We start from the raw sequence: 15,221 nt of genomic DNA, 5'->3' as shown, positions 1-15,221 counted from the left end.
ACCTCAGGGGGTTCTGGGCAAGTGGTGTCTTTGTTATGCTTCCATGAGATCGCTGAGCTTCCCAATTGAATTTGAAATCCATTTACTGCAGGAGGCCTGTCTAAAGATCAAATGGCAGGTAATGTCCTCAGCCAAGAACAATTAGCGGACTCAGTTCTTCCCTACCTCTTTTATCAAGGAGAATCATCAGTTTGTTTTAGGGATCTGTTCAGTCTTTATTAAAATCACTTGGGCATCTGAGGTGGGGAATTCCAAGTGCTCAGAATTCCATAAGAATGAATGACCTACACAGTTAGAGTTCAGGAAAAGGAACCAGACCCAACCAACATTTTCATGAGCAGATATGCTAAACAGGCTTAAAAAGAATAATTACAGTGATCATAACAAAATTAATTTATATTTACTACACATTAAATTAATAGAAAAAAAACAAGCTACATGCCAAGCACTGAACTAAGTAGTTTACCTGCATGTTCTCACTCAACTCTCACATCAACAGAGGAGATCGGTACTATTATTATCCCCCCTGAACAAACTAGACCAGAGGTCAAAAACCGCAGGCCATGGTCCAAATCTGGCCCACCACTTTGTTGTGTTTGTTTTAAATAAAGCTTTATTGTGATACAGCCATGCCCCTTCGCTTCTGTATTGTCTATGACTGCTGTCCCAGTCCGATGGCAGAGTTGAATAGTTGAGGGAGAACCTAAAATATTCACTATCTAGCCCTTTACAGAAAAGTTTGCCCACCCCTAGACTAGACATATGAGACTCAGAAGAGAAAACATAAACATATAATTACGAACTGGTTTCAGTTCTATAAAGGGAATAAAAAGAGACATATGAGAAATTATTAAGACATCTGTAATATTGTTTGTTTAATGCAGAGATCTGTATTTTTTTAGGCCAGTGAGGGCATCCCCCAGAGGGAGACTTGAGCCTTTCAAAAGATGTTTCTTCACCCGCTCTCCTCTCCCCACTGCATCAAGGGAGCTTCATCCGTACGAATTCATCTGAACCCCTGGTAACTTTCCCAAATTCTTGCCGTGCTTTCTCATCAAACTCTGGGGCTAGAGATTTGGGATTTGCTCTCAGACTCCTCTTTCCTCACTTGGCTTCTCTGATTTGGCATCTTTTCTGCTGTTGACTCAGTAGCTCATCTCAGCAGGACACGACTCCAGTTTCAGTCTATGCACCAGGTTTTGACCACCTGTCTAAGAACTCTCTCCTTCCTGACCTTGGTCTGCTCTTGGCTTCTCCCTCACATCTTGGCTGACAGCTCAGACAGTCGTGACCACTGTGCAGGGTCAACATTGAACGTCAATTACATGGACGCATTTCTAAGTGTATTTTTAAAAAAGAAGTTTAAATTTCATAAGTAATGCATGGGTTCATTCTGCTTGTAAAGGTTCAAACATTGCAGATGAGACTAAATGACTTTAACCACCATTCTTTGACCCATCCCACAAGAAGAAGACGGCAATAACACCCAACAGATTGGCAAAAGACATTCAAGTTTGAAATACAAAGCATTGGTGAGACTGTGGGCATGCACATTCTCTCACAGGCTGCTGATAAGACAGGAGAGCATTTTGACAGTGTCTATTAAAATTAAGAATTTACAGGTTCTATGTTCCAGCAAAACGACTACTTCGCATTTGTCCTAGAATAATACTCAAATGTGTTAACAAAGAGACATACACACAGAAGTGCACTATGCACTGTTTGTGATGGTAAAGATAAATAACTTATATACAATTTTAAAATGTGGTACGATTAATGGCATTTATAAGACATAATTATAGGTATATAAGCCACATTGCTACAGATTCTTATTTTCCAAGTCCTTCCTTTATCCTCATTCTTTCCACCACATCATTCATATTCAATAGTAAGGGAAATACATTAAATGAGCCAGAAGAAAGTTTTAGAAGATTACTTTTCTCTTCCTTTTGCCCAAAATAATAGTGAGTGGACAGGAAATAAGACTCTGAGAGAGTACGTTTTTCCGAAAACTAATGGTGATATTAGCAAAGAAGTCAAAGAGACGACTCTTAGTGAAGATGAAATGAGACAGCACAGGTCAGAGTGCCCAGAACAGGTTTGGCATATCATAAATAATCCATAAATATTTAACACCTCTGGACTTAATTCCGTTTTTCTAATATCCACAGTGTATTCTTGCTCTGATTAGGGGAACTCCAAGCAAATATCATCTTCTCTATTAGCTTTCAAACTTACTTTTACTGCTAGCTTTATCAACAAAGGGTAAGACTTGAGTAGGATCCACATTCATATAAAAGATGTGTGACCAACATGCTCTCATTTCAGTGAGTTCACTGGTGGACCTTTGATTCCAGCTTTTCTGCTGTTTGGCTTTTGTTTGTTCAAACACTCAAATGACTCAGTTTGTGCTGATAACTAGGGCATCTCTCCAGGCAGTCCTGTCCTTCCTGGGGTGAATGGCGAGACCTGGAGATGGAGCTCATGTAGAAGGGCGTGAGGTCAGCTTTGGGCACTACCTGACCTAGGCTCTGTACAGATTCGCCAACCTCTCAGAGGCCAGGGAGGCCTGGTATATCCAGACATGCCTTCCTTCACTGACCAGGCCCCCACGGCACTCATGTCAATTGTATCTCATCTCCATGCTTGCACACCATGCCCCTTCTACATGTTCTCAACAACCACATAATATTCAAAGGAAAATGGGAGTTAGCTAAGAGACAGAGTCTAGCCATGTGTAGTAACCTTGAAACTCAATGTCTGCATACGATTCAATGACAAATCATCCTATTTGAGACTTGCTGTAACTTTACATTATGCTCTTGTTATCATCCAAGCTTCCTCCTACAGCCTTCCACTTAAAACTCTCAAAACCTTTTGTTTGGGGATTACCCACTTCTCTCTTGCCCAAAGACTTCCCTATCTTGTCTTGGTTTCTCTTGAAGTGAAAATTATTGACCCTATAAATCATCTATTTATAGAAGCCCTAACGTCTTCACCATACTTCTTGAAACAAGAATTCGTATTTTCTTTTTAGCCATTGATATATTAGGAGAGGAGAAAATAATTGGGCTCAAATAATTCTGGAATAAAAACCCAATTTCTATCTTCTTCTTTTTATATGAGTTTAATGAATTATAGAAATTCCAAAAAGTCATTGATAATTGTCAAAAAAATTGACATAGGGGAAAGCTGTATTTCTGGGCATTAGAAAATTAGTTTTGTTATTGGAAACAACAAAAAAAAGTCCTAATTTTGAAAGATTCTCAGCCAAAAAATACTAAAAATCTCTGTTTTCAAGGAGAAACATCATATGGAATAATTGGGCATTGGTTCCAGTAACTAATGGGGTGGTTCTTTAAGTTTCAGAACTTTTCATTGGCTCCTGTGAGCATTTTCTATAAAGTGGAATCATATTATGTGTGTAAATCTAAGTTATAGTTAATTTGAGAACCTAACAACCAAACACATACCATCCCTCACCCCAAGGCCTGCCAAGGTCTCATGATTTCTTTTACACACACACACACACACACACACACACACACACACACACACATTTGTATTAAGGTTATAGAGCCCTAGCACTTAAGAAAAGAAAATAAATCCTGAAAGAAAGAGAAATATTTCAGAATTCTCCGTTTATCTCCTCCTTTATCATAGAAGACTGCACATAAAAACTTGAACACTCTACAAACAATTCAGGGGATTTTCAAGGATAGTGCTGATGCTACATGATTTTAGCCATTTACGCTTGCTGGCTTCAGAACCTACCCAGTGTAAGGGGAAACACCACACTACACCTGTCCTGGGAACACCCCTCCTCCCCGAATCAGTTGCCCATGGGACTGGAGAGTTGGTGATAGCACGGTGGTACTCTGTCCCCGTAGGGGAGGAAGAACTATTCCTCTCCCTTCTAGGTTCTTCTTGTTGGTCTAAGAATTAAACTGAGATAAGACAGAATAACAGGAGAAAATCAAAGTTTAATAATGGATATACATGGGAAACCCAGGAGAACTGAGTAACTCACCAAAATGGCTGAAGCCACTGCCTTAAATACCATCTTCAGCTAAAGACAAAAGAGTATGTTGGGGGTAGCGGTTTGGGGCTTCAAAGGGGAGGAGGCAATTCACATGGAGACGGAAAAGCAAATGTTTGGTAAACAGATGTTTGCCATGCCTTGCAGAGATGATGAGGCATGGAGAGGACTTTGATCAAATGGGCCTTGCTAGGTTCCTCCCTGTCTACCACACCCAGTTCATATTATACTGTAGTTGTCTATGGTGAGAGCTCCTTCCTGGAACAGGCCTTCCATCTTAAATTCTCTGAGGCAGTTAGGGGAAAAGTCAAAGTTTCTTCCTAAGTCTTGTTCTTGAAAATAATCAAGCCAAGAGACACATTTTGGGGTACCAAATTCTGCTCCCCTACATCCTCAACAGCTATCCTAGCACCTGGCACATAATATGTGTTCAATAAGTATTTATAAGACAAATGAACAAATGTGTAGGAATCAAAATAAATGCTTTGGCTTAAGAGCTAAGATGCAAAAAGAACATGGGCCAACCCTGATGCCCATTAGTAAGGCAATGGCTGAATAAATTGTGACATGATTATAGTATAGAATGCTGTGTAGCCATTTAAAGTAATGGGAGATATATAAAAGGTCTATAAAATCATAGACCATAGAGAAGAAATAACTCACATATATATATATACTATTAATATATACTATTATATATATATAATATATATATACTATTAGTTCTCCCATGTCTATTATTGAGTGGAAAAATATTAATTCCAGGACAGCATCAATGGCATGATGCCATGTATATAAACAAAATTTTTAAATTCTATATAATTTCTATGGATATGCGTATGTACACAGACACACGATGTCCAGAAGTATATTTATAACAGAACTTATCTCTAAGGAGGGGGAGAGTGGATCAAAGGACACTTTAGCCTTATATGCAATGTTTTATTTGTTATATGGAAAATATATGTCTTTTTTATGCAATTAAAATCACTTTTTAAAAAGCATTGAATAGGTGATGATCATATAGGTCTATCTTGTTCAGCTCCATTGTTAGCAACCTAGCTATCAATAGGCAAAGGCAGAGCTGCCCCATAAAAAGCCCCTGTTTCTGTGCTCAGCCTTCTAGGAGCCTGTCCAAGCTCTTCCTCTTGGTCACTCATTCTTCCAAGCCTCTTGCTCTGATTGGGTGTCCCTCATTCGCATCTGACTCGTGCCAGCTCCCACCCTCTATCTCTCTGCCCACCCTGCACCCACTCCCAGGATCCCGGCACCTGCCCCTGGTATACTCCTGGAAGCTGCTAATCCAAGAGGGGTTGTGATTCTAATGACATGATAAACAATGTGAGATCAAAATGTATTGGTGATTTGCTAAAATGTAAACAGCACTGAGTCATTTTCTAGGCATTTTCGTGCATTGTCTCACTTAATCTTTACAACAGCCCTCTGAGGTCATTTCTATTAGCATTCCCACTTCATAGATGAGGAAACTGATCACAAGGGGGTTAGCTAACACACCCAAGAGGACAGAATCAGGAACTAGTAAAGCAAGCTTTCAAATTCACGCAATCTCGCCGCAGAGTCTTTGCTGTTGACCATCGCCATTTCACATCTTCCCAGCCCTAGGAAGCAGCATAAGCGAAGTCAAGAAACCCAGGAGGGGTGTGCAGGGCAGAGAGCAGATGCTCAAAGGCCTCATGTTGAGCCATAATAGAAGAGACAGTTTGAAAGCTAGATGGAGGAAGAATCAAAAATTTACTCTAAGGTGTTTGGGTGTTGTTCATTGGCAAGACGGGGCCGCTAAAGGCTTATGAATCAGGCAGTGTTATAAGTCTTGTGCTTCAAGAAGATTAATCTGGTACAATGGATTGGAGAGGAGAGAGGAAGTTCTCTATTAAAATAGCCCAAGCATGACGTGATAAGGGCTTAACCTTGCTAGTAGAAAGAAAGAAAGTATGAGTTTGAGATTGCTTAAAAAGAATACCTCTCCTCCCCGTTTTGTCAATTCCGTCTTTATTGCAAGTCTGCATTTTTCCTTCAACAGGACACAAAGCTCTTTCCCTCCCTTATTTGGAATCTGCTCCATCCTAAATCCCTTCCACTGTATTCAAACTTTGTTGTGCTTAACATTAAGCTGTGCTGCAATCATATATTATGATGTCTGAAAAACATTCTCAAAAGGAAGTTGGTGATTCAGAGCAGGGAGCATTAAGGTTAATTACCTAATAATTTACTACAGTGAGTGCATCTGTAGACATTTTGATTTTCAGTAATTGTGGTGTTAAACAAAGTGAACAACACTTTGCTCATATCCCAGCTGTAGAAATGCGTCAAAGGGAACCTTTTACGTGATTTATAGCCCCCTGCTCTACCCTTGAGCACAGCCCACCTGATGGGAAGTTGGAAGACCAATGGTTTTGAGGACTCCATGGATTGGTTTAGTAAAGATTTCCCTTATATGACCGCAAGCCGACCAGCCTGTGCTGCATTGCTGAGTGTGCCATTCAGAGAAACCAGGCTGAGCAATGCTAACGTGATTTGATGAGCCCTGGAGCAGTGGTTGTTAGCACAGATCACCCTCTGTGCTTGGGCAGAGGCAGAGGAAGGAGGGTGGGACGGGAATGCTAGAATAGGGGCAGTTAGAATGAAATGGTGAAGAATACAGTCAAATCCAGACTCAAAACCCAGCTTCGCCAATTACTAGCTGGGTGGCCTTGAGCAAGTGAGAAAACCACTTGAAGCATCCACCTCTTCATCTAACCGAATCCAAGGATTATCGGTTCCGCTCTATGGAATTATTGTGAGAACTAAATGTGATACTTATTTATATGAGGCATCTGAGATTTTTGCAAACCCAATACCCATTCCCACTTCCCTAATTTTCTCTTACAGAACTGGCTTTACTTCTCTCAGTCCATGCGATTTGAATGGGGACCTCTCCCCATCTCTGGCTTCAAGGATAGACATTTGACCTGGGCTTGGCCAATCAAAACAACTCACCACCTGACAACAGTTCATCCATTTACCATGGACACATTACCCAACCCAGACCAATCAGGCCAAATAAGGCCTAAGTCAAGTTACTTTATTTTACTTTTCAGAGAAAGAGCGATACTCAGTTTGAATTACTTGAATAGAACATCAGCTCAGAACAGACGGCAGCCACATCAGCACCATAAGAAGAGAACCCAACTAAGAAGGAGGCCAACCAGAGGAACATAGACCAAAATCCTGAAAGGAGGAAGATTGGGTCCTTATGACACTGTCTGAGCTCTAGATCCAACCATGCTGAAGCTAGATTGTACTGGAAAACTGTTTGTTTCATGAACCAATAAATTGCCTTTTGTGCTCATGAAGGTTTAGGTAACACTTTTGGAATTTACATCCTAAAGAGCTCTAATCCCTTAAGTAAAGCTTTAACATAGTTTGTGATGCATAGAAGGCACTTAAAAACTATTTCTTCTTATTATTGAAGGCTCCAGTACTCACCTCAATTCTCACGCCCTGTTTATTTTCCAAATTACCAGAGGTCCATGAAAAGAGGATTCATTTCCTAGTTTCTGACGCAGTTCAAAATAAAACAAATATTCCTGATTTAGATCACCTCTTTGAACTAATAGAAAGGCCAAGAGATGTTTAAAGTGGTAGCAATTCTGAAGGAGGGAGGGATAAAAAGAAACAAAAGATCTTGGCCTTTTGGTCAGACACCTGGTGATCTGGAGGCCATTCTGTCCTGGTGATGTGCTCAGCCATTGCTGGTAGAGAATCTGATCTCCTTGAGCACAAGTACTTTGTTTATTCATGCCATCTCAGTATAAAGCTGTGCAATATTTGGCACTTCTTACCTTTCAAAGCTCATTCATATTGCCAGATCTGTGCAATAACTCACAGGTCACCCACCCTCTGACCAACGCATTATTCAGAGCTCCACTTTCCAGATCAGGAAGCCAAAGCTGTAAGAGATCAAGTGACATGAGAAAGTCTCATGCGTGGCCCTCAAGGAAGAGTAGGAATCTGAATTCAGAATCTAGGAAGTGTGACTTCCAGGTCTTTCCTTCTCCGTAACTATAAGCGGTTGTCACAGGACTGTGCATGGAGGTGACATGGTGCAGTGGGTCAGTTCTGGTCACCTGGCTTCAAGCACTGCCCAATCATTTGCTCACCATTTCCCCTTGAGACAACTTTTTAGCCTTTTAGAATCTCTTGTCCCTTATCCCTTACATAAGCACGATAACTGTCCCACCTCACTAGTTACTGAAGGTTTAAAGGAGATGATGGATACAAGCACGTCTAACACCAAGCCCAGAACCAAGGAAGAGTCTGACAAACGCTGGTTAAGTCTGAATCTGCAAACACAAAGCAAACTCTTCCGAGAAAAAATATTGATTGGAAAGTTCTTCCTGGAAGACTCACATGGAGCACTAGAGGCATGTCAAGGAGGTTTCAGGCAGCCAGTTTGTAATAACAAAAAATCAGAAGCTATCTAAAGATCTAGGAATAGAGAGGCATGGCAAAATAAAGCACATGTCCACAATATAGAATTCTACCTAGCAAATAAAAAAAGTTATGCAGCTCAATATGCCCTGACACAACAAGATCTATGACAGATATTCTTGAGCAGAAAAAAAGTAACAATTGTATATGTAAAAGAGTAAAACGATATGTATTTCCAAAGGATACACACGTATCTTTCCGAAGAATAAACATGGAAATGCACTTAAAAAAGGTCTTGTAAGGGCACACACAAAACCCATGGTATAAGTGAATTGAGTGCAAAAGTTAAAAAAGAAACTAGCCATATCTACTATGTTTTAATTTTTTTTTTTGAGGAAGATTAGCCCTGAGCTAATCTTGCCAATCCTCCTCTTTTTTTTTTGCTGAGGAAGACTGGCCCTGGGCTAACATCCGTGCCCATCTTCCTCTACTTTATATGGGACACCACCACAGTGTGGCTTGATAAGTGGTGCGTAGGTCCGTGCCCGGGATCCGAACCTGTGAAGCCCAGGCCACCCAAGTGGAGCACTCGAACTTAAACCACTATGCCACTGGGCCGGCCCCCTATGTTTTAATTTTTAACAATGAAAATTTGGTCTTAAATTACTTTTGCAGGTAAAATTTAACTATAACGAAATAGTTGAGGCCGTTGAAAGTAACCTCAGGTTGCTTCTAGCTAAAAGTAACCCCCTTGATCTACACAGTGCTAAGATAAACAAGAATAAATAGGAAAAAGACACACACAACCACTTTCTGAGATTGATTGAATTTGGGGTTTTTTTGCTTTAAAAATTTTATTTATTTATATATTTTTTGCTTTCAGCTGGCTGTGTCCCACATACACAGTGCAATTATCTTTTCTCAAAATATCATCACTCAGTTGAAGGCTCTTGCCACATGAAAAAAACAGGTTAGGCACAATCGTCGCATATTGTTGGGAAATTATCATCAACTTTCTTTTCTCTTCAAAAAAAATATTTCACAATGACACTGATGAGTTCTGTTGTTTTTCATCTAATACCTTAACTCAGTTTAAATCCACAATCTGCATGAAGTCCTTGAAGTGTGACATTAATGGCGGAAACATCCTTACAAGATGGAGCGTTGCATCCAAAATATGATTCCTTTGGACTCACCCCATGTGGACAACTGCAGATTTCCTCGGCTTACCCCAACCAGCATGCTTTTAGCTGCCTCTGCCCCAAAAGATATCCCTCATAATCCTTGCTGTGTACTCCATGAGCCTCAACTCCCATAAACCCTGCTTCTGGAGCCCTGAAGCACATGGACCAGTTTACAGACATATAACTGGCTTCAAAGCCACGTGGCATATTATTCTATCCCCTTGGCTGACTTTGCCCATTCTCGTGGCTTTAGATACCACATTTTGGCTACACAAATTTATTTTTTTGGTCCAGATCTCTTTTTCTGAGCCCTAGATTCACGTAACCAATAGTCCTTTCAACATCTTTACTTTGATGACCCATATTCATCTCAAACTTAACATGTCCAAAATGAAAACTGTGAATTTTCCCTCTGAAATCTCTCCTCCAGTTTCCCGCATCTTAGTAAGTGACCCCAACATCCAAAAGGTAGCAACGTGGGAGTCACCTCTGGCTCCACATTGTCCCCTACCTATTGCCCATAGTCACAGGCCCTATTGGTTTGACCTCTGAAATTTATCTCAAATCCATCTACTTTTCTTCCTCTGCACTATCACCAGCCTGAGATGAGCCACCATCACCTCTCACCTGGTCTATGACAGTACCTTCCTCACCAGTCTCCCCGTCTCATCCTTGCTCCCCTATTTTTTTTATGATGTTACCCCTCTGTTTTTAATCCCTTCGATGGCTTTCCACTACACTTAGATTAAAACCCCAACTCCCCACCGGACTCAGCAGGATGAGAGCCTGCGTAACTCCCAAACCTTATCATACATCCCTCTCCCCATCATTAGCACGTGAACCTTTTATAATATCCTAGAAAATAATCTCTTTCCCACCACATTTCCTCTTCTCTGGATTTTTACATCCCTGGCTCCTTTTCAACATCAGGCCTTGGGTTCAATATCCCCTCCACATGGAGCCTTCCGTGACCACCCCCTCTAGAGTAGGCCCTGCCTGTTGGAACAACCACTTTATTTCCTTCAAGCACAAACCACAAAATTTAATTGCACAATCCATGTGTTTGCTTGCTCATTATCAATCTCATCCATGAGAGCAGGAGGCTTCTCTATCTTGTTTACGGGTGTAGACCTACTGCCAACCTCAAGACCTGCCACAAACAATTATTTGTAGAATAAATGAATCAGAAACCCATTCATGGAGTTCTGTGCTATGTTCAACACTTTGATGGGTGGTGGCGGGGGTCAGCAAAGAACTTCATAAAAGGCATCTAATTAAACACTATAATCTTTGCCCTTAAGGATGGTGTATTCCATTTGAAGAAACAGAATCTACACAGTGAAAAGATGAAACTAACAACATAAGCCAGTACATGCTCGAGTATTCAATTTAAGTATTAAGTTTTATGCTCTTGGTCATGTTGAGTTGACCAGATGAACTTCTGGTGGGGTAGGCCAAACAAATGATTTTCTTATGAATGGAAGGGATAAAGTTACAGAAGTTGAGGAAGTGAGAAATGATGAGCTCTGGGATATCGAGAAACAGCTTTATGGAGCAGGTTGGATTTATACCAACCTACAGGTCAAAATTAGTTAACACTACTCAAAACCATCAAGAGCTATGGTCTTGCAGTCCTGGAGTAATGTAAAAAATAAAGAGCCCATTTGCCTGCCAAATAGCAGGACATTTTATTGTCTCTCTAGTATCGCCCGTACCAAAGAGTTCTGGCAATTTCCCAGGTCAACTCAGAATTGGAATGAGATGCTATCACCGAGATCTCATACGTTCCCAAACTCCCAAGTCCATGCCTGCGTATTCCTCCCCTTCCCAGCCCAATCCCTGACTCACTTGTATTTTCTTAAAGTTGAAGAGAGGGAAGGGAAACTTTTCCTGAGAAACAAGCTGCTACTATATCAGATTTGTCCCTTTGTTTGAAAGGTTCTCCTCGCCCATCTTGTCCTTGCCAGTTGTAGTCATTTTTGGGTTGTTAGCATCTTTCCATAGGCAGTGACGACTCACAACTTTGCAAGACAGCTGGTGCCCCACACTAAACCTCAGAAATCTTACCAGCTAGAGGCAAACAGGTGTTCTTCACCTTTCCTACCTTGTTTACCTAGGGCTGTAACTGGTCCAAGGCCTTGGGCAGGTTTGCTTAACAGATGTATCCTAATGCAAATTAACTTGGAAGAAATGGGAAGAAATAAATAAGAAATGCAAATGTTTAGTCACTCAAATTTTTCTGTTACAAGTACTCTTCAGGAACAAATGGGAGAGGGAACAAAGTTCAAATGTTTCCTGTCTATTCTGAGTTCACGGCTAATGTTCTTCTCATAAAAGACCTACGTGTGATTAATAAGGGTATAGATCAAGAAACCAAGGGGCATTCCAAATAAAGAGGGGGAGAAAATTCGGATTGAGGGGAAAAGCCCTAAGTTTGGTATGCTTAAAGGACAATGAAGAGCACGGCTGGCTCCAAAATTTCCATACAGCGAAACTGGGATGTGGCAATTTGTTTGGAAGGTTGTGCAAGGAAATGGGCCTTGAGCTGTATCTGCATGGCAGGCACACCGTTGTGACTCAGATCACTGGCTTATTCAGGCTTGTGGGACTGTTGGACACTACAGATGGGGCTAAATTTCACCCCAGCCACCTCTTGGCACTACGATGATGAGGAGACAGGTGTAACCAAACTGAAGCTGCACCTTGGAGGGTTGGAGACCCCAGCTACAGGATGAGAGCAGGTGAAACCCAGACAGCGACGGCAACAGTGGAAAGAAAGTGGAAGATACAAGACACCCTCTGGGGGGAATTCAGTGAGATGCTGTGACTGGATACATTTAGGAGATGATGGAGATGAGCAAGTCAGAAATTCTCCAAGGTTGCAGGCTTGGCAGGCTGAGAGCGTATGTCAGGGAAGTCAGGAAAAGATATGGGTTTGGGGGGCATAATGATGAATTTGTTTCTCCACCTGCTAAATTTGAGGCAACAGCAGGATATACAGGTGAAAATGCCCAGTAGGTTATTGGAGATATAGGAGCCAGATCCAAATAGAGTGGCTGGTATTTGCTAAAATACCTGTTCAGCACAGGCTGAAAAACTCACCTAAAACACACAGGCACAGCAGTGCTTTCCTGAAACCTCTAAAGCTTACGAATTGTCTATTCTCGGTTCCTCGTGATGCCTTGAATTATAGATATATAACCCCGAGGCTCATGACATCTGAGTCTTTCTAAACAAATAGCTATGAGTGCAAAGAACTGTAGGGTCTGGAAATGTCTGGGAAATATTCCAGTTCAGCCGGGATTTTGGACATTTGCCTCCTACCTTTATGATTCTTGCCATGTCTGGGTGCCGTGCCATTTCCGTCCATAGCAACATAACACCTGTATACTGTTACTAATTTCTCATTTCTTTGTAAATCAGTAGTGTGTTTTTTACCTAAGTAAATTTGATTTACAAAGTAGCACTACTATAAGTGAAAAAATAGTATCACTTGTAATAAATAGAATACAATGGTAAGAATAGAGCTAATGAGGAGAAAGGCAATGAATTTAGCTGGCTACTAGCTGTTGTAATAGACATCTGTGATTTTGTTGCACTCCCAGCCTCTGAAAGCCCTTCCTTTACAGGGAAGACCAAATTGTTGGGCAGGGTCTTGACTTTCAAAATGGATGCTCAAGGAGGCTTCAGAGTTCCTCTCCTCATCTCCTGGCACGTGCTGAGACTCAGCCAATCAGAAGCTCTGGCTCACGACTTCGAAACTTAAGAGAGTCAAGGACAAAAGGATAGTCACAGCGAATTCACACTGAGGAACCCATGCAGGGGTGTGTGGTGTACCGCTAAACGTCATCCACAGTGCCCATGCAGGCCGTGCTCGTGGCATTTCCTTACTTCATTTCTCAGATTCCTGGCTTCCTTTGGTTGCTGATACAGTGAGTTGAAAGGTGTCCCCCAAAATTCATGTCCACTTGGAACCTCAGAATGTGATGTTACTTGGAAATATGCCTTGTAGATGTAATTAGTTAAGGGTCTCAAGACGAAATCCTTGATTTGGGGTGGGCTCTAAATCCAATCATGAGTGTCCTTATAAGAAGAGAGAAGGACACAGAGACACAAAAGGAGAAGACCACGCGAAGACGGAGGCAGAGACTGGAGTGATGCATTGACAGACAAGTCACTGAGCCACTAGAAGCTGGAAAAGGCGAGAAAGGATTCTCCCCTAGAGGCTTCGGATGGAGTGTAAGCCTCCTGGCATCTTCATTTCAGACTACTGGCCTCTAAAACTACAAGAAAATAAATTTCTGTTGTTTGAAGCCACTAAGTTTGTGGTACTTTGTTACAGCAGCCCTATGAAACTAACACACTAGGTTTGGGGATTCTCCTCTGGTGATGTGGATTTCCATATATGTGAGTTTTGCCTTGAATCAAAATTTCAGTTCACCCTGCTAGTAATTAATATTTTCTGGCCTTGTGCTCCTGCCTTCTGGAAGCTACCCAATTTATTTTCTCAAGTGGCTTCTCTTGTTTGCAACCAAGAGCCAGGTTGAAATGCCTGTCAAAGTGTCTAAGGTTGACACCCATTTTTTGTTGAAATGAAAGTAACAAGGATTTAAGAGGTGTTAATGGCAAAACAGCACCAAATTGAGACTTTCTCCTTGGGGCAATTAGAAAGACTGAAAGAAATGGAAAAGTAAATAGCCTTTTGTGATTTAAAGTTATTTGATGCCATGTCTCTTTAACCTCTGAAGTCATCTAATGTAACACTGGTGATGGGTCCCGTCTCTTGGGAAATAGTGATTTAGTAAAATGCCCAGACTTTACAAATGGAGAGGTTGAGTCTTGGTAAAGCAAAATAAAAGGACTTGCATGGAATCCTACAGATAAACCAGTAGAAGAGCCAAGTCCATGACCCTGTTCTTCTGTTTTCTCATTCTACATCCCACCCCACTGCACATCTCTTCTTAAGGGTTGTATTAACCATACTTTCAGCTTCTGTGAACTTTCTGCTTTAACACCTGCCCTACCTGCAAATGTTGGACACACCTTGCTCTGGACTACCTGAGTCACCTTGCCTTGGCCTTCCTCTTCCCTCATTACCACCACTCCCTGGGGCACTTTTCAAACACAAACCAACCAATCTTGAGTCTCTAACCCCCTCCCTTAGCAGGCTCTCACACTCTAGGCCGCTATCTACCTGCCCTAAACACCCCACGGCCAGCTACTAGACCATTGGGACAGCCCTCCTGCCCCAGAGCCTGCTGAAATTATTCAAACTAGCCAGTTCTAGCCTGTTTATCCTGCCTCACCTGTTCCTTCTCTCGGAAACCACAGTAAAGGCTTTGGCCATGATCCTCAGTTCTCCTTCTGCCTCTGACCAGCGTCAGCGCTTCCTGGTGTGCCCCCCGCCCCCAAGAATGGCATGATGTGGCCCGCTCCTCTTGGGAATTCTGAGTAATAAACTGTCTTTTCAATGAATATCATCTCTGATTGGTTGGCCTTTACTATATCTCAAATTTTGTATTAATACACGATATTTTAAAACAAGGCTCTCACGAAGGAAGCGTATG

The sequence above is a fragment of the Diceros bicornis genome, chromosome 19, assembly GCF_020826845.1.
Source record: "Diceros bicornis minor isolate mBicDic1 chromosome 19, mDicBic1.mat.cur, whole genome shotgun sequence".
NCBI classification, from domain to species: Eukaryota; Metazoa; Chordata; class Mammalia; order Perissodactyla; family Rhinocerotidae; genus Diceros; species Diceros bicornis.
This window is presented reverse-complemented; position numbering follows the sequence as displayed.